Source organism: Miscanthus floridulus, chromosome 3 (assembly GCF_019320115.1).
Source record: "Miscanthus floridulus cultivar M001 chromosome 3, ASM1932011v1, whole genome shotgun sequence".
Classification (NCBI taxonomy): domain Eukaryota; kingdom Viridiplantae; phylum Streptophyta; class Magnoliopsida; order Poales; family Poaceae; genus Miscanthus; species Miscanthus floridulus.
In genome coordinates, this window is record NC_089582.1 from 79,940,078 (window position 1) to 79,961,221 (window position 21,144).

The window sequence follows — 21,144 nt, forward strand, 5'->3', positions numbered from 1 at the left end:
TGGCATCGATGCTTGTTTCTCTGAGGAAGAGGTTTGGGCAACCATCAAAGAGCTACCAACTGACCGTGCGCCGGGGCCAGATGGATTCATGGGCCTTTTTTACAAGGTTGCCTGGGAAGTTATAAAGCATGACATCATGAATGCTTTCAATGCTCTATGGTCGCTGGATGCAAGGAGTTTCAACCTCCTCAATGACGCACTCAATGGTGCTCCTGTGCAAGAAAGAGGAACCGGCAATGTTGAAGGATTACAGGCCCATAAGCCTAATGCACAGCTTCAGCAAGCTGTTTGCCAAATGCCTAGCCAGACGTCTAGCACCAAGGCTTAAGGAGATTGTGGCGCCGAACCAAAGCGCGTTCATCAAAGGCCGTTCCATTCATGACAATTTCAGGCCAGTGTAGCTGGCCTGCCGTTGGTTGAATTGCAAGAAGTTTGCCACCATTCTCCTCAAGGTGGACATCGCGAAAGCCTTCGACTCCGTTGCTTGGCCTTTCTTGCTAGAAGTCCTAGAGCACATTGGCTTCCCAAGACGCTGGAGGAATTGGATCTCCATCCTACTGTCCACGGCTAGCACAAGGGTGCTGCTCAACGGGAGGCCGGGCAAAATAATCACACATGCAAGGGGGCTCCGGCAAGGTGATCCAATTTTACCCATGCTCTTCGTCATAGTCATGGAAGCTTTGAACTCCCTCATCCGGGAAGCTGACCGCCGGGAGGCTTTAACACCACTGCCTGGACAAGCGATTGCACATCGCGCCTCACTCTACGCCGATGACCTTGTCATCCTTATCGCTCTAGTACCCAGCGATCTTAGTTACATGCACCAGATCCTACAGTTGTTCGCGGGGCGTCGGGTCTAGTCACCAACATTGACAAATGCGTTGTCACGCCGATTCGGTGCTCTGACGAGATGGTGGACTTGGTGCAGCAGGTGTTCCCGTGCATCATTGCCCCATTTCCATGCAAATACCTAGGCATACCTTTGTCGCTCACCAGGTTAAAGCGCGTCGACGAGCGGTCGCTGGTGGACTAGGTGGCGACTAGAATTCTGTAGGATCTTTGGTTAGCCTAGTGGGGGCTGTGAATAGGCCTATTTAAATAAAACTTGAGCAAACGTCAAATTCAACTCACGGCACTGCCGCTCACATCCCGTGGCACTGCCGCACCTGCAGATAACTTCGAACCACAGTTCAAAATCTATGAAATGAAACTTAGATCGGAGAAATTACTGAGCTTCCTGTAGGGGTATAGTTGACAAATCAACAGCTAGAAGTTGTACGTGAAACACATACAAGTAGATCGACACCAAACTCTAAATCACCTCAACAACAATATGAATGACAAGAAAGTAAATCAAGCACAAGGTGACACGATGATTTATCCTATGGTTCAGCTTGCCACCAAGGCTTACCTAAGTCCATGTTGTTGAGGTTATCCACTAAGGCTTAGGGCTTTACAACCCTTCCTTGTTCTCAAGTCAAGAGACTCAACTCTTCAGATGAGGGGTGAGTTATTAGCTGCAAGAGATGGTTATAAACTTCTCGGGGCTGCCACACAAGTTGACAAGCTTCACGGGCGATGCTCTAGCTGGCTAGGAGCCAAGCTCCAAGAGTAACAAACACAAGCGCCGGCTAAAACATGAACCAAGTGCTCTTTTGAGTTTGGGAACAAGTGGATCTGCTCTCTAATCGAGTTTGGAGCCTTTTCTCTAAGGATTGATGGGAAAACACAAAGGAATGCTAAACAACTTGAGGGCACAAATGGAGGAGAGAGAGTGAGCACTGAACTGTTGGCGTTGGTCTGAACAGCTAGAGGAAGAAGAGAGCCGTTGTGAGAGAGAGGGAGAGGAATAAATTCCTCCCCAACTCCCAACTGTCAGATAAGTCGCGGCAGTGCCACGGCTCATCTACAGCAGTGTTGCGTAGCGGCAGTGTCTCTCTTTAGGTGTGGCACTGCCGCACCAAGCCAAACAACAAAGAGTAAGGAAGTTTTGAGTTGGCTGTCTTGGCTGGAATTGAGGATGCTTTTGTGAAAGTTTGAGCACGGTTGCACATGTTAGCATAAGCATTGTGTCCCCCTTTATAGTACGGCTTTTCCTATACTCAAATTCAAAATATAAAATGAAATAAACCTCCTTTGAGCTTGATGCCGTCATCTTTTATAATTGGAGGCTCCTCCGTTATGTATAACATCCTGTTTTATGAATCTCTTGCTTGTCATCTTGATAAATTTTATTTGTTCTCTAATTGCGTGGTCATTATCACCAAAACCCACAATTAGGGCTTGATTGCACTTACAACTCTCTCTTTTTGGTGATTGATGACAACCCAATTAGAGCTTACAAAAGATATGAAATATAACTAAGATTTTTTGAGCCATGGGTGTAGAGACTCCCCGTAAATGTGTGAGTGGAGAATTGAATCCTTAATTTGGCATTAGAGTCCAAGATTCACACTTTTAGTCAAAGTGATGGGGCTCCCCCTACATCCATGCTCCTGTGGGGTGCTGCACACTATGTCAAGTATATAAACCATGATGTGAATGGTAGCTCATGCACACAAGAGTTACTGACGCAGCAAGGTGCGGCACTGCCGCTCTATAGCCACAGCACTGCCACACAGTGGCACTACCGGGCAGGAAGTGCAACACTGCCGCACTGACTGCAATAGCACATAATTAATCAAGCACCACACAACAACAATATAAAAAGGAGATAAGCATCCTAGCACAAATATATGACAAGCTACATCACACAATGATACATGTCCATATCCGATACAATATAGAGTACTTAGGTAGCAATATTACAATAAAATAGAGTTTTGAGCGCGGCTCTCAAACTCACTCTTAACAAACTAACTCTCAATGGATAGGACATGAAGCTCCAGCAGCTACAATACATGGCGTCGAAAAAGAATTGACCCCTCTAATTTCTCCCCCTTTGGCATAAAGCACCAAGAAGAGAAGAAAAGAGAGAAGTCAACCAACTCACTCCTCATCATCGCCGATGTGCTCCCAATCGACACCATCACCTCCTTGTGCAGCACATCCGTCACCACCACCATCATTGTCGTCATTGTCCGAGGACACCACCGCCCTTCCTTGGCGATGGGTGGAAGAAGTGTGGCAAGAAGAGAGAATAGAGCGACATCACTGTACCTCAGCCAAAGTCTGGTGAAGAATGTTGTCCTCATCCTCACTCTCCTAATATTCCTCCTCACCTAAATCCATGTCAGAAAGACTCGAGAGGTTATCAAACCTCGATGGTGGCTCAACTAGAGGGAGTGCAGGAAGGCCGACACGCTGTCTAGTCTCGCGGTTCTCCATCCAGTCCTCATAAGCGGTCTTCGCTGCATAGGTACAGGAGGCAAAGATGGCCTTGATCCACTGTCCTTGGCACTTCTTCTTCTTGCCTTGGCGTGAAGCTGAACGGGAGGACTCGGGAATGTCCTCATCAACTGCAAAAGAATGCCTCACTGACTCACCAGCTCCCGAGGCTCTGGTCTTCTCAATCTTGTAGACGTTATGCAAACCATCCTTCTCAAATCTATAGCCTGTGATCCTCTCAATCATAAACATGAGGTAGGGGGCATAGGGCAGCTCCTTCCTCCCATCCTCCATATCAACCCGCAGCTCATGCCACATGAAGCGAGGAACATTGAACTTGTCTCCTCTAGGTGCAAATCTAGCAAGCACATTCCTCACATAGCCATTCAAATCTGAAGTTGCTCCATCCTTTGGGTTGATGGTGTGCCTGATCAAGTTGTTCATGATATAATAGAAGCTCTATAGGCCCTTCACTTTGCCATCTACCTCTCTCCTATTGATCCACATATTGGAGATGTCTCGAATCTCAGCTCTATTTTCATCATGAATATAGGTGAAGCCACGCTCCTCCTCACTAAAACCGAGAATCCGACTGAAAGTAACAAAGTCAACAGGTAGTGTTGACCCTCAGTCATTCAGTGTATCTCATCAGTGGCTAAATCATAGAAGTAGGTAGCATGAAACTGAGCTAGCACTTCGATATCCTAGTTATACCTGAAGGCCATCAAGTTAGAAAGCCCAAAGCTCTCACAAGCCTTGATCGCTTTGTCAAACTTAGGCTCATGCTTTGACTCCATCTCTTGCCAATCAATGTACTGCATTTTCATAATCTTTGACATTCTGGAGTTGAAGATGACTGAGGCATAGAAGTTGGAATAGAACTCATTCCAAAACCTGTAGTCAATCCCTAGATCCTTGGGGTTGTCATAGGGATTCTTATCCCTAGCCTCCTCGACCAACTTATGACTTTTTGAATAATTGATGACTTGGTGAGGATGGGTATCATTCGGATGCCTCTCAACCACATCCTTAGAGTAGTCCACAATATAGTCACCATCAAACTCCACTAGGTGTGGCGGAGTATCTGGGCAAGCACCAGGCAAAATCGTGTGGCTAGCACGCTCCAACCTCTCCTCCTCCTCAATCGCTTCATTATGCCTCCCCTTGTCTCTGACATTTCCTTGAGCTGCTGCACTGCTGCTAGCACTTGCTATCCTTCCTCCTCGGTGAGGAGGTTGCTTGTCTCTGGGGGCATCATGCTTCCTCTTGACCCTCCGCTCATCGTCTCCACCGGAGGACATCTATGCATAAGAATAGACCCAAGTAAAAAACTGTATAAATGGGAAGTAGAAGAACACTTGTGAAATAGTTTGAATAAGTGAGATGATTCAAATCTTGAGCTTAGGAAGCAACCTAAACAGAACTATTCTAGGTGATGTGGCACTGCCGCACCAGGTGCTTCACCTAGTTCACGACTTGTTTCATCTTGCTTACTCAAACTACTTCTCAAATACTCTTCTAGACCATCACACAATCTCAGAGCATATAGGTGAGGTAACAACATGATTAAGTCAGTAATAGGATATGGTGAATGAACCCAATCACTACAGAGAGTCATCGATGGAATGTTATTACAATCTGCAGGAAACTCAGTTGCAGCACGTGGCACCGCCGCATCCAGCGTGTGGCACTACCGCATGGGCTGGCAACATTCCAACTATGAATCTCCATTTTGATTCAATTCATCCATCAAATCTACTTCTAATCCAATCATGCTATTTCTAGAGACCAATATCTAACACCAATTGAACTCCATTGCATAGATCGGGGAAGAACTAGGGTTATACCTTTGCTCACGTGGATTGGAGAGGGGAGAAGAGGATTGGCTCTGCACAGGAGCTGCAGTGGCCACCGGCAGCGCAGTAGAGAGCCGACGGATGGCGCGACACTATCGGAGGGTAGTGACGTGGTTGGACGATGGTGTAGGTGATGCAGAGAAGACAAAGCGTGCGTGCAGATGCGTCGGGTGAGAGAGAAGGGAGAGAGAGTAACCATGAGGCCAGATGAAAAAGAGAGGAGAAAATGGGCCACATAGTTACTGCCGTGGTGGCCCAAATGCCAGGTGCATTTCAAAATGTGGCACTGCCGCGGCCCACGCGCGGCACTGCTGTAGCACAAGCGCGGTACTGCCGCATCCCGCAATAGCAAGGAATTAGCTACAACTAAATAGCTCTAATTATATAGGATATGAACACATATCTCTAGCATATTATGATCAGCAACAGATAATCAATACAAGCAATGATCATAACATACCTTTTTTTATAAAACATTTTGAAGCACTTGAATTTAAACCTTTGTAAACCTTTTGCCTAGATACTAGTTGATCAAACAAAGTTGTGCTACATTTCAAACCACATTACGAGAGTCAAGTATATTTAGTTCACTACGCAAAGCACAAAACCTTGACTCATCGAGATGCTTAGTGAAGATATCGGCTAGTTGCTTTTCGGTGCTCACACGACGAATTTTGATATCTCCTTTGGTTTCATGGTCTCTCAAGAAATGATGTCGGATGTCTATATGTTTGGTTCTTGAGTTGCTTATGGGATTATTTGTAAGCTTTATGGCACTTTCATTGTCACACAATAATGGGATTTTGGTAAAGTGACATCCGAAATCATGAAGGGTTTACCTCATCCAAAGTAGTTGAGCACAACATGCACCGGCTGCAACATACTCAGCCTCGACGGTGGAAAGGGCTACACAATTTTGCTTCTTAGAACTCCAAGACACTAGGGACCGTCCAAGGAATTGACATGTTCCCGAAGTGCTTTTTTGATCTACTTTACAACCGGCGTAATCAGAAACCGAATACCCAAGTAGATCGAACTTAGAGATCATGGGATACCACAAGCCAAGGTTAGGAGTGTGTACTAAATATCTCAAGATTCTCTTAACGGCCACCAAGTGGCACTCTTTTGGGTTAGCTTGAAATCTAGCACACATGCACACACTAAGCATAATATTGGGCCTAGATGCGCACAAATAAAGTAGAGAGTGTTGATGGTCACTAACACCCCATTTGACCATCAACATTCCACCCAATTCAAGGTAAAACAACATCACATGTGCCATATTATGTTTAAAATTCAACTAGCTCCACTTATACTTGGAAAAACAATTTGTATATAGGAAAAATCACTAAAATGGACCTTTCGGTAGGGAAAGATATGGAGGCATACTTACTCTGCATATTTTGTTAAGTCAAATCTCGGATCCAAAGAGAAAGATGTCATACCCCTTAGATCAAGAAGTGCAAGTGTGTGGATAAAACAATTTTAAACCTATACTATACTTCTTGATATGAGTGATCTCTCTCATAAACTTAAATTCTGAGAACATGGCTATCATTTTGCACGATCCTTCATGTGCTCATCATTTTTTTCATATATATAATTGGACCTTCATGTGTCCATATATCTCTTTTTTTCTTCTTGGACCTTCATGTTCCCACATTTTTTTTCTTTTTCATACTTTTGCATGGCCCATGTCTCTTAAACCACATATTGAGAGAGATCACTATTTTATAGAACATGGAGTATTTATTTTAAGACACATTTTTTGTGTCTACTCTCGGTGTAGGAGTAAAATATTTTTTTGGTGGACGAAGGCATGTTTTAGCGTATTCTTGGTGTAGGAATAGCTTATATATGTGGCGTGTTTGTGATCTTAATATTGGAGGCATGATAACTTTCTCAACAAGGGTCAACAAGACTTGACAAAACTCAATGCAAAAATAAGTAGTATATTTATGACGGTTTTAAGCTCAAAGCACTAGATATGGCTCTGGTAGGAATTTGCATATCATTGAGGAGCATGCTATTTGAGTTTTGATTTTATAAGATAAATCCCAAGTTCTTCACATAATAGAGCAAGGTTCATTTCCATCCTACTATATCGCATATTCCAATTACTTAGATAACATGGGGTCCCTATCATAGTTTGTTCACAAGTTATAGAAATATTAGCGAGGAATAAAGAGTATGCAAATCCAGTCAAAGGATTGCATGGAGATGGAGCGTCAAAAGTTTTGCCTTTTTAATTTGTTTAGTTTTAAACTTCAAAACTTAGGAGAGTTTAGGGGTAATGTTGCATAAACCAACGTTGAAGAGGAAGAAGGAGCTGAGGAGAATCAGAGATGGCTTAGCTAAACCTAAGGTTCAGCCAATTCTCTCTGGGATCATCTGTCCTATCCTTCTACATGATGTATTATCTGATGTTTTGTGCAACATGTTGGTGGAAGATCTCAAGTGTATGTTCATTATGCATGAGAGATCACCCCCACAATTATTCTTGTACCTGTTTATTTAATCAAAGAAAAACAAAGAAGGAAACAAACAATGGCTCTACCGGTTTGAGCACCAGGGAGCCTAAATCATTATTATTATTATTATTATTATTATTATTATTATTATTATTATTATTATTATTATTATTATTATTTATATATTATTATTATTATTATTTTATTTATTTTATATGTTCACTCAACTTTTTATCATTTAGCATAACTCAAACAAGGCTAAGGTAAAATTGCAGTGTGCTTCTAGCCTTGATTTGTCTCCATAATAGATTACTTCCAATGTTTATAAATACTCAAAGTTCATTAACCAAGATTAAACACCATATCTAATTTTGATTAAAGCAAGCTATTTTAACCTAAGCGTCATGCTTAATTTAAAAAACCTATGGATGTACCACATGTGCACATGTGAATTCCCCAAAACTAGGGCATATGACATAAACATGAGAAGCATGAAGTTTATTTGATCATGTTAGATAAATATGAGTATAAGGGTTGGTGAACATTTATTTATCTTTGGATACCTGAGTGTTCTTATTGGCCCTATGCGTAGATGAATGCTGCTACAGTGGCGGCTTGATTGTAAATGGTCTATCTCAGGTTAGCACCAAGGCTAGGCCGCATACACAACTAGTGTGTATAGACCATGGGCCTCAGTGGTAGCAAAGGTATGGAAGAGGAGAATCCTCCTTCTCTCTCTTCTTTTTCCTTTTTTATATCATTTCTTTTTCTCTCTATTTTTTATATTATTTTCTTTTCTCTCTCTTTTTTCAGCTTTCTCTCTCTCTCTTTTCATAATTTTTCTTTTTTTGAGCAAGGAAGAGCTGACATCATTTTTTAATGACATTTGGTTTGTATGGAATCTTGTAACGAGACTCTCTCCCCCATAGTAGGACTTTTGTGTAAAAGTCAAGTGTGTAGAGCCGGGATATCCTCTTGAGTGTGTTCCATCACCAAAAGGCATCACGGCTTTTAGTTGATGCAACTTTCATATTTTCTAGCATCGTATGCCCCTTGTTCTTCTTAGTCTAAACCTAAAATGGTTAGTGACAAGAATACCTTAAGGTGCATACTAACTTGATAGCATGTTCTTGCTTTTATTGATAAGAAAAGTTTTATTTTTTTATTTTTTATGATAATCCAGGGTATCTCTCGGTAGCGCTTTGTTTATGGTCATAAGCTTGACCTTGGGAACTCATCCTACAACTATCAATAGTGGTGTAGTTCCCAGCTTCACCACCAAACATTTCGCATTAATGTTCAAGCTGCAACGTTAGTACCACAGTGCTGCTACGGGATTTGCAATGTTTGTGATAAACGAAAGCATCCACATCCATCATCTTGAAAAGTTTTGAAACAAGGATTGAGAGATGGTTGGGATCCTCGTATTTGCACGTGGTACTAAGCACGATGTCCATGGACAAAAGTTTTCTTTCTTGAAGAATACATCATGTACGATCAACATTGAATCTCGACCATTGAGAAAAAATGTTTGGATGGCTCGAGGGACATGGCTTAGGTTCGAGTGAGGGTGACGATGATTGTTTAGTTTCATAAGCAAGCTTAGGTGAAAAGAACGGGGATATAAACTTCACCTCCTCAAACAGGTTATGGTTGGGTTGTGTCGATGTTTCGAGTAACCAACTAGTAAATTTATATTATTGCACGTCTGACTCGGATGGTGTGCTAAGAGGACACAAGGATTATACTGGTTTGAACTAAATGTCCCTACGTCCAGTTTCAGGCTGCTCATATTACTAGCACTGAGTTTGTAGTAGGGGGTTACAAACTGGCGAGAGAAGGAGCTTCCAAGTCTCTGTGGTTCGATTGCTCGATGCTTCTACTGCTAGATCCATTGATCAATTGATCTCTTATGGTGTGATGTGCGATCGTTGGTTTGATATGCGCCTTAGTGGGATGTCCTGCTTTCCCCTTTATAGGCCAAGGGAAAGCAGGGGTTACAACTGAAGGGAAGAGGGAAAAAGGAAAGAGAAATAAGGCTCCCGGAGGTGTGCCGTCCTCCTCTTTGCATGGGTCCTGCTGACCCTATAGATCGTGGTGGTAGCAGCATTATACTAGGGTCCTGTTGGCTGCTACAGCATACATGCGGGCATCATGAGCAGATGGAATGGTCAGAGGGTCCCTGACAGAGGCCATACGGGGGGCAGGCGGTACAATGCCAGTCAAACTAATGCTGGTCGACTGACGTTGGACGGTGATCAGGCAGGGAGTTGGCTGATGAGGACATGGCACCTTCGGATACGAACAATGATTATAAGGTGCGCTCGTTCCTACATTTGCATAGTGGCTTTGGTTATAATTCACTTGGTTCCACATGTACATGTCACTATTTGATTGTAGGTTCAAATGTGTTTCATAATGGAAGTTCATCAAAGTTGAACTTTCGGTTCGTCGGCAGCCCGATAGTGCCTCATTGGGAAGGCCATAACTCATCCATCCGGAGTGCGATCGAGGTCAATGAGTACTTGATGGAAAGCTTGTTTGATAAGCTTTCAAATAGATCTGGTCCCATCTCAATATCACGTCGGCAAGGCCTCCAAATCACCAATATATTCTATCGCTATTTCTGGCGGGAGCTACACTGTCGTCATGGGCTTGTTAGACATCCTTGGGACCCAGGCCCAAGTTGGAGCACGCCCCAAGAAGATGGAGAACACCTAAGAGATGTCCTTGGACGTCCTCCTCCTTGGCCACCACCTTAGGAGGCCAGCAAGGACATCCAAGCCAAGCCAGAGGCCCAGTCCAATCCGAGTTCGAGTCTGCCTCGGCAGTCCGGACCAGTCTGCAATAAAATGGACGCCCAGGACGCATCCGAACTCCTGTTTTCGATGATCCACATATGGATGGAAAAGATAATTTGATAAGGAAGCCAATCCAAGTGGTTTCACGTCAAAATCTCTTCGGAATCAACAGGAATCGTCGAAACAAGTCAGCATCCTGAATCTAGCCAGGGTGCTGCGACACCTTCTTTTGGGCTGTTGGGCCTTGTAATGTGTTGGGACACCTTTAGAACGTGAAGAGGGATCCTTGGACGTCCCTTAGGTTATATAATCAGTAGCCACCACCTACTTTAGGTTTTGGGTTTTGTTTTAGATCAATCTGTCATTGAACAGTCGCCGTTATCGGTTTGCAAGACCCCAACTTTGAGTGCTTAATCATTCATCTGCAATTGTCACTTTAATTGAGTTGTTTTTTATCTTGTTCTTGCTTGTGTTCTTCGATTCGTAGCAGGGATTAGCCTTCTTGGCGAGGTCAACCGGATTGTGACACGGTTGATAACCAGAGGAGACGTGGTGCTAAGGTTGCAGGGTTTGGGTCTTTGTGATCTGAAGCTGGATCGGTGTGTCGCTCTCCGAACAAATCGTTGTTTATCTTGAACCTGATGGAAGATCGGGACCCCCATCTACATTAAGTGGAATCAGAGCTTCAGGTATACCATCAAGTTCACATCTTACCCTTAGTTCGAGTGTTTTTGCTTTTATCCCATAGTCCAATGCCATATTTGTTTCCTATCCTATAACCATCCGCGCCATAGCCTTTGCATGATTCAGTTTCAGAGTCTGCTTTGTTGAGTTTGTGTCCTAGGTCAAAGTCTTGTTGCTGGTTTAGATTGTGTTCTTTTCTAGTTTGTGTTGATCCCTCCACCCGCCGCTATTCCGTATCACCATCGGTTTGCATCTTGTGTCCACTAAAACCCTGATTCGAGCAGCTTCCTTAAAACAGTCATAACTTTTGCATCCGAACTCGAAACTGGGAAAAATTTTATATCTACGGAGAACGCCAGAAAATTTTAGATCTATTTCATCCCAGCGTTGCTGGGTTCGAAAAAATTAGATTTGCGAAATTCGATTAGGAAAATTGAGTTTCTGGGCCCACAAGTTTTGATATGCTTTTTAGAGCACAGTTCTAATTTTCTATAGGCCACATCTTTTATTCAATTGAGCTCAAATTTTTTGTGGTTTATTCTTGTGTGCTCCTTGCTGAGAAAAAAATATCAAAAGAGCAAAAGCAAGAAAAAAAAGATTGGACAAAAAAATAAAAGAAAAAAATAGTAAAAGAGAATAGAAGATATCGAAAAGGAGCACATAAGGAACACTCAATAGCTCTATTGTTTGTGGTATCTTTTGCCTTGTTCATATCCGTTGCTACTTTAATACTTATTTTCTTTCATCCTTGTTTCCTCTCTTGTTTATCACAACTGGTGATAGAAACACGTATAGGCCAGCAACTAGGACAAGTGCTCTGGACATTTATTCAATATTGCTGTTTGTCACTGACTTGTGTGCCACATATATATATATTTGTTCTTTTTCATGCCTCCCAAGCTCCACATATACTTCAGATCGGTACAGAAAAAGACCCTTGCAATCTCGGTACCACTACCTCACAGGTATCACGAACCAGCCGCCGATTGTACCGCCACTGCTTGCGTTGGTAAGAACTTTGTAAGAGCTTGGTAAGACGCTTCCACTTATTGTGAAAAGTGACACCACTGCAACCACGTAGTCATTTGGTAGAGATAACTTTCACCGTTTGTTCCTTGTTTTTGTGTTTACAATGACAAGGTTGTTCGTATCCACCGACTTATGATGGTATAGGTGCTGATGAGTACATGGAGTGAGAAATTGCCATCGATAACATATTTGCTACTCGCTTTATGTGTCCAAGGAGGAAGGTAAAAAATGCAGCTAGTGTTTTGCGACATTCTGCTTTATCTTGGTGGGAGTCTTTAGATCCTTCTGATAAACCTCAAACTTGGAATGATATGAAACTTCTTATGCGAGAAACCTTTATTAATCCACCTCCTATTTTGACTTCGTATGCTGAGGTGCACCATTTAGAGGAAGAGTCTGTTGTTATTCCTCTTGCTATGACTAACCTTCTGCAGAATAATGTACATAAGCGAGAGGATGACGTGGAAGAAAATGAGGAGCTCACAACCTCATATGCAAATTCAGAACCATCACTTCACCATGCACCTATTACTCCTGCTGAGAACACAGGTAATGCCCATGGTCCTACACTCACGGAAGGTGAAAATTGTCTTAATGTACTAAATTTTTCCACAAACCATGCTATCATAGAGCAATTGTTAGTGGAACCCTCTCTTGATTTATCTTTGTCCCATGATAATTTGCTTGATGTTCCTTATGACAAAGATGAATTGGTTGAAGATGCTTTAGTTTTACATGTTTTGGAACCAATTACTTATGCTGAACATAAAAATTTGCTTCCCATTGCTATCCGAAAAAGATGAAAAGAAATTATTGTATTCTTCAAATACTTTGGGTTATATTGAGTTTGATACTTTATATGCTCTTAGTAGTTTAGAAGAGAAACTTAAATGTGTTGAATTGTCATGGTTGTCTACTTGTACATATCACTTTATTGGCAAATATAATTGTAAAGGAGAGTATATGGTGCATCGTGTCTATATTTGTTCAACTCTGAAATCTCCTTTCATTGTGCAAAAATATGATCAACTAGAGGGCACCAATAGCGATAATGTTGTCATGTCGAAATCCCCAAGTTTTGTAATGAGGCAACAGGTTAAATTTCAAGAAGGGGAGCAATGTTGGCTACTACCGACAACTTGTCCACCAGCTAAGCTCAAACCGAGGACGGTTTGTTGTCAAGAAGGGGAGGATGATGAGGACATGGCACCTTCGGATACGAACAATGATTATAAGGTGCGCTCAGTTCCTACATTTGCATAGTGGCTTTGGTTATAATTCACTTGGTTCCACATGTACATGTCACTATTTGATTGTAGGTTCAAATGTGTTTCATAATGGAAGTTCATCAAAGTTGAACTTTTGGTTCGTCGGCAGCCCAACAGTGCCTCATTGGGAAGGCCATAACTCATCCATCCGGAGTGCGATCAAGGTCAATGAGTACTTGATAGAAAGCTTGTTTGATAAGCTTTCAAATAGATCTGGTCCCATCTCAATATCACATCGGCAAGGCCTCCAAATCACCAATATATTCTGTCGCTATTTCTGGCGGGAGCTACACTGTCGTCATGGGCTTGTTAGACATCCTTGGGACCCAGGCCCAAGTTGGAGCATGCCCCAAGAAGATGGAGAACACCTAAGAGATGGCCTTGGACGTCCTCCTCCTTGGCCACCACCTTAGGAGGCCAGCAAGGACATCCAAGCCAAGCCAGAGGCCCAGTCCTAATCCGAGTTCGAGTCTGCCTCGGCTGTCAGGACTAGTCTGCAATAAAACTGGATGCACCCAGGACGCATCTGGACTCCGTTTTCGATGATCCACATATGGATGGAAAGATAATTTGATAAGGAAGCCAATCCAAGTGGTTTCACGTCAAAATCTCTTCGGAATCAACAGGAATCGTCGAAAACAAGTCAGCTGTCTAGAATCTGCCAGGGTGCTGCGACACCTTCTTTTGGGCTGTTGGGCCTTGTAACTGTGTTGGGACATCTTTAGGACATGAAGAGGGATCCTTGGACGTCCCTTAGGCTATATAATCAGTAGCCACCACCTACTTTAGGTTTTGGTTTGTTTAGATCAATCTGTCATTGAACTGTCGCCGTTATCGGTTTGCAAGACCCCAACTTCGAGTGCTTAATCATTCATCTGCAATTGTCACTTCAATTGAGTTGCATTTTTATCTTGTTCTTGCTTGTGTTCTTCGATTCAGCAGGGATTAGCCTTCTTGGCGAGGTCAACCGAATTGTGACACGGTTGATAACCAGAGGAGACGTGGTGCTAAGGTTGCAGGGTTTGGGTCTTTGTGATCTGAAGCCGGATCGGTGTGTCGCTCTCCGAACAAATCGTTGTTTATCTTGAACCTGACGGAAGATCAGGACCCTTGTCTACATTATTGGCAGCACAGTGTTGGCCTATTGACGTGGTGGGTGACATGAGTCTCCCAGCGTGGCCTAATGCGACCGCCCGTCACATCAGGATGTGACTAAGACGTGCTCCCGGTCATGTGCCTCCACGCCATAGTGGTTGAAGAGGTTCAGGTCCCACCCTAGGGCCCCTACTTTTGTCTAGTAGCAAATCCAACCCCCGAGGATCGAGCGAGATGGAAATCTCGCCCTAGGGGCCGAGCAAGACGAAATCCGACCCTCAGGGGTCAGATGAGGTGGAGCCCTCCCTGTGGGACCGGATGAGGCGTGGCCTGGCCCATGGTGGTCAGACAAGGCAGAAACCTTGTCCTCGGAATTAGACAAGGCATGGCCCAGCCCCTAGGGGTCAGATGAGGTGGAAACCTCATCCTCAGCATTAGACGAGGTGTGGCCTGACCCCTGGGCATCGGACAAGGCGAAAACCTCATCCTCGGTGTCGGACAAGGCGTGGCTCGACCCCTGGGGGTCAGACAAGGCAGAAACCTCGTCCTTGGAGTTAGACGAGGTTGTAGTTGCATCCTTAACCATCAGATGAGCCATCATGATGCTCATTAATCCTTTGGCTCAGATACCTAGGTATAGATATCCGATAGTAGCCCCCAAGCCTTTGGAGGAGTGAGACACTCCTGCAAAGGCTTTTTTTGCGATTTGTTGCTACTGTGGCCGTTGTGCCGTGGAGGTGGGTCATTATTGGAACTTTGGCGTTTTTTCCCCTTGGTTCGTTGTACCGTGTTTGGTAATCGAGTAGGATTTAGGAACCCAGCCTCCAAGGGGAGGACTGGCAAGGGCCGCGGAGGCATGACAGGGGGATATTGGCACCTAGCCCCTGAGGAGGGGATTGGCGAAGGTCACAGAGGCATACCGTGTAGACATAGGCACCCAGCCCCCGAGAAAGGGATGCGCTGATAATCCATTTTCCACTAGGTGCGCACGAGTGCACCTGGTAGGTGTAGCCCCCGAGCCTTTGGAGGAGTGAGACAAACCTACAAAGGATTTTTGCGATCCATCGTTTGAGGGCGCATGGGAGTACCATTCGTTATTATTGCTTTGCAGGACGAAGAGCCCTCGAGCCTCTAGGGGCCGGTCGCCTAGTTTCTTGCATCATTTTGTCTGTGGTTTTCGCAACCGGAGGTGACCTTTCATTTGTCTACGACCGTGTGTTTGGTCTCTTTGCGATGCTGAGCCCCCGAGCCCTTGCACGTAGTAGGGGTCCAGTTGAGGGGTCGGTTCGTGTTGTGATCGTCGTCCTTCACGTGTCCATTCGCTAGAATGGAGGGGCTGAACCATGCCATGCTTTCCTCGCTGGACGGAGCACAGTGCTCGGTGAGTTGTTAACGGGCTTGTTCGAGTGGAGCCCCGGCATCCCCTTCATGGGGGCCCGGTTTGAGATTAGCTGGTGACCCACTCTAGATTCTTGGCGGCCAGTCCACATAGTTCTCGGATCCATTCGACCGGTCCGAGGGCTCGATGCCTTTCTTCGGGGAAAACCCATGGACCTTGCATCATCCAAGACTCAAAACGAGGGTTGAGACACCCGTGGTGCTTTGCACACCTTGGGTATTGGCCACTAGCGGGCCTGTCCTTGACCTCCCCTCACTCTAGGGTGCCCTAGAGCGGTCATGAACCCACTGGTGGGCCAGCCTTCGAAGTCCTAGGCGTTAATGGGATGTAGGAGCATTTTTAGCTTCGTATCCCACTTACCTGCGGTGGCTTGTAGCCTTTGAAGATGAACCATCGCCCGATGGATCCTTCACAGGGAAGATTTGGATAGGCATGCACTCATCTCTCAAGGTGGCGATGTGACTGATGCTACGAGGAATAGTGAGGGCATGAGCCCTGAAGGAAATAGATCTAGCGAGGCGTGGGGCATGTTAATTTAGGCGGACGGTTCGCCCCTCGCCCATTCCGCCCTTACCTTATAAATGGAGCTGTTTCTCCCTAGCCTTCGCACGAGTAGCCGCATCCTTGCCCCTCCAATGTTTCTGCCTTTCGCTCTTGAGTTGCGGCCTTTATTCCCCTATTTCTGCTCCGCTACCGGTGAAGTTCTCGCTCCTCTTTCCTTGGTAAGCCTTCTTTGAGTTTCTTTCCTTGGTCGTCCCTCCTCTTTTCTTAGATTCTAAGCGCCAGGATTTGTAGCCTGGCCTAATTGCCCATGATTCTGACCCACCACTGCCAGAGGACATGGCACGAAGGGTGGTGAACCGCGCTGCGGCTAAGGCAGCTAAGGCAAAGAAGGAGCGGAAGAAGGCGAGGAAGGAGCGAGTGAAGCTCCAGCGTTGAAGGCGCTGGCAAGGCTCAGAGGAGAGCGATGGAGACAAGGAGGAGGATGAGTCTGACCCCAACATCCCATGGGGTGCGCTTACATTTGAGGATGAGTAGGCCGACGTGGGGCAAGTCAACTTGACCCCGATTCCACAACACCTGAGGATGTGCCTCCAAGATTGGCGAGGGAGGACGTGCCCCTGAGGTTGGTGGAGCAAGTCCGCCCTGCTCCGCCCAACCCCACCGGAGGATCGAAGCGGCCAATTGCCAACGTGGTAGAGTTGGAGTCATGCAGCCAGCCCCCGAAATGATCTCAGATAATGGTGTCAAGGTGAGTTAACGATTTCTTCGCCCTTTCATTGCATTCTCGGATTTCATCATGTGACGTTGGTGCTTTCCATAGGACTGGCCTCCGCAGCTTCCTGACGTCGGCAACACCGAAGATCCTAGCACATCGGCCAATCCCCTAGGAGCTAGCTGGCATGGTGCCAGGGGCACGCCATGATGACACCGAGGTAGACACAGCGCCACTTGAGGAAGCGGGGGAGGCGCTTGTGGAATCAGCACCCGCGTCGGTCAACGCGCCCGAGGTGGGGCAGATGGGAGGAGGCGCGATCGAGGTGTCCCCTGTAGACGTGGCAATGGCTTGGACTTTGCAGCCCAAGCTGCCAACCTCCTCTGCCTTCGGAGGGCCCACTCCTAAGGGAACGCCGATGATTGAAGAGGTACTATCGGACCCTATTGGGGCGACACCGATGGTTGCCACGGCTGACCCCTCGGTTGGGGCTAGGCCCTCCCGATCCCTTGTTCGGCCAAGCGACGATCCGCTCGCGTGGGGAGGAAATCGACTCCACTAGGCTAGGCGGCTAGACTCGAGCAACTCGGTGTTCACCCTCGATGACCTAGCAGAGGAGAAGGACTGGACGAGCATGTGCTCAGGACTTGACTCCGTAGTCCGCTCTTTGACCAACGTGTTGGGGGTGTTGAAGGATGACATCGCCCCAGCCATCCAGGTTTCTCGTGTCTTCTCGTTTTCTACTTTTGAGCCCTCTTTGTATAATTCTAACCTGATTTTTTCATAGTCCCTTGCGATGCGCAGCTGGGAGAAGTCCCTATTCCTCCGTCATGAGAGGGAGGTCTAGGGGCTTGCTGCCAAAGTACTATGGCTATAGGAGGAAGTGGTGAGCCTCCAAACCAAGGAACGGGAAGCCCATCAACACGACGACGAGGCTAAGGACAAGCTCAAGGTTGTGGTCGCCAAGTCCTAGGAAGATGCCACAGAGCTTGGATGACTCCACCCGGCCCTTGACCTTGCTTGGTGCGTGCTCGAAAATGAACAGAAGTCGAAGGAAGAAGCCATGGGCCTAGCCACCACCTTGGTCGGGGATGTTGGCGTGCGCCAGAGGGAGAAGATGGTCCTCGAGGAGCAGCAGAAAGGTGAGGCTCTGGTTACCTTTTTGCTTGGTGTTCGCAGTCGATTTTCTGATGCTCTTTGGTGTTCGGCTTGGGCAGCCTTATAGAGGCAACTCTTCGAGGTGCAGGGTCAACTCCAGTCGGAGAGCGATGGCCACGACGCCTTGCGCGCTGCCGTCGGGTTGGTCTTCGATGACCTCGTAGTCACCTCAGTCGTGGAGACGAGCTCGCTCGTAGTCTGGGTTACCCAGATCCCGGATCGGGCACGCGCGCTCACAAGGGAGGCCCTGCATACCAGCATCCATCACACGTTCGCCATTGCTCGCTCCCACTACATCGACATCGACCTACTGGTGATCAGTGAGGGCTTCGTGCCTAGCTACACTGACGCCGAGCTGGACGAAATTGAGAAGGAAGCGGCTTCCCCGGCGTTGGACCTAGCAGAGAAGGTCGAAGAAGAAATCCTACCCAAGAGTGTTTAGTTAGATAGCTGAGTCTGGCATCGGTCTTTTTGTAAAGACTTTTATTATGGACAAAAACGTTGTTTGGCCTCTCTCTCTCTCTCTCTATATATATATATATATATATAATTTGTTGTGATCCGACCCATATTTTATGTTAAGGCATTAGAAACTTAAGTTGCGAGCGACTAAGTAATGATCACGCTGTTGAGCAAGTGATGCCATAGCCGTTGGGGTGTAGGTTTTTTGCATTCGAACCAGTTTTACTCATCGTTAGTTTTCGACAACTCTTATTTCTAGGTCTTGTCATAAAAAGGAAGGGTCGGATGGGAAAATTTACAAAGTTTGTTGCAATCCGACCCTTGTTTTATGTTAAGGCATTAGAAACTTAAGTTGCGAGTGACTAAGTAATGATTATGCTAGTGAGCAAGCGATGCCATAGCCGTCGGGGCATAGGCTTTTTGCATTCCAACCAGTTTTACTCATCGTTAGTTATTGGCAACTCTTATTTCTAGGTCTTGTCATAAAAAGAGGGGTCGGATGGGAAAATGTTCCTGAGTAAATGTACTCCTATCAGCCCCTAAGTAAAACCCAACCCTAGGTAGTTGCCAGGGTCAGGGTGTTTACTGAAGACCGATCGGATCATAAGCGAATCCGATAGGAGGTAACATTTTTCAGTTTTTTGCAGAAACAATACTTAGTTTGATAAGCATATTGAAAGCTTTGAAACAGAAAGACTAAGGGTAAAAGCAATGTAGCTGCTCTATGTTCTAGGCATTGGCATTGGCTTTGCCGTCCTTAGTCTTGAGCTTGTAGGTGCCGGGTCGGAGTACTTCTGCGATGATGTACGGTATTTCCCATGGCACCGAAATCTTGTGGCAATTTTTGTTGCTCTAGATGCGGCAAAGGACTAAATCGCCTATGCCAAAGGCATGACCCTACATGCATTGGCTATGGTACCATCGTAGTGCCTACTCGTATTTGGCCAAACGGAGCAAGGCGATGTCACGTGCTTCATCAAGCAGGTCCATGGCGTCTTCCAAAGATGCTTCGTTTCCCTGCTTGTTGTTGGCCTTGACCCTCGGTGCTCCATAGTTGAGGTCAGACAGGAGGATGGCTTTGGAGCCATAGACCATGAAAAATGGCGTGTAACTGGTTGCCCGACTACTGGACGTCCTTAGGCTCCAAAGTACTGAGGGGAGCTCCGCAACCCACCGTCCATTGGCTTTGTTGAGCTGGTTGAAGATCCTAGGCTTGAGGCCTTGGAGGTCCATGTCGTTTGCGCGCTCGACCTGCCTGTTCATCTAGGGGTGCGCTACGGTAGCCCAATTAACACAGATGTGATGGTCATCATAGAACTAGAGGAATTTCTTCCCCATGAACTATGTACCATTGTTAGTTATGATGGAATTTGGGACCCTGAATCGGTGGATGATGTCTGTGAAGAACAACACGGCCTGCTCGGATTTGATCACGGTGATCGACCAAGCCTCTATCCACTTCCTAAACTTGTCCATGGTGATAAGTAAGTGTGTAAAGCCCCTGGGCACCCTCTTGAGGGGCCTACCAGGTCGAGCCCCTAGAGCACAAATGGCCATGTGATGGGGATCATCTAGAGCACTTGTGCTGATAGGTGAGTTTGTCGAGCGTAGTATTGGCACCCTTTGTAGGTGCGTACTGACCTGCTTGACGTGTCGGGCACCACGGATTGGCTAGTAGAAACCTTGTCGAAATAGCATTTTCCACCTAAGGTTCTATGTGCGGCATGATGTCCGCAGACCCCTCCATGGATGTCTTCTAGCAGGTCCTTCCCCTGCTCGGTGAGGATGCAACGCTATAGGATTCTTGTGTGGCTGCACTTGTGGAGCTCCCCTTTGATAACGACTGAAGGACTTGGCGCAACACGCGTGAGCCATCAGGCCTTTCTCTTATCAGCAGGGAGCACCTCATGGAGGACAGCAATCGAGATAAGGTGTTCTCCAATCAGGTCAGGAGGGTCGAGCTTTACCACTAGGGTCTTTGATGAGTTCGATGACCTCAGGGTCAGATGGAACTGAGGGTCGGTCGGCCCCTGAGCCTAGAACTAGTGGACTTGTTGTTGGTCTGTTCTGGTTCCTCGTATCAGGATCAAGGGCTTATGTAGGTCGCAAGTGAAGACTGCCAGGTGGGGACCGGCTCTTAGCTCGATGCCATCTTCGCTAACGTGTCGGCTGCTTCATTGAGCCACCTCGGGATATGGTTGAGCTCAACGCCGTCAAACTTATCCTCCAACTGTCGAACCTCATGACAATACGCAACCATCTTGGTGTCATGGCAGCTTGACTCCTTCATGACCTGGTCGATGACCAGTTACGAGTCACCTTGGATGTCAAGCCATCGGATGCCCAACTCAATGGTGGTGCGCAAGCCATTAACAAGT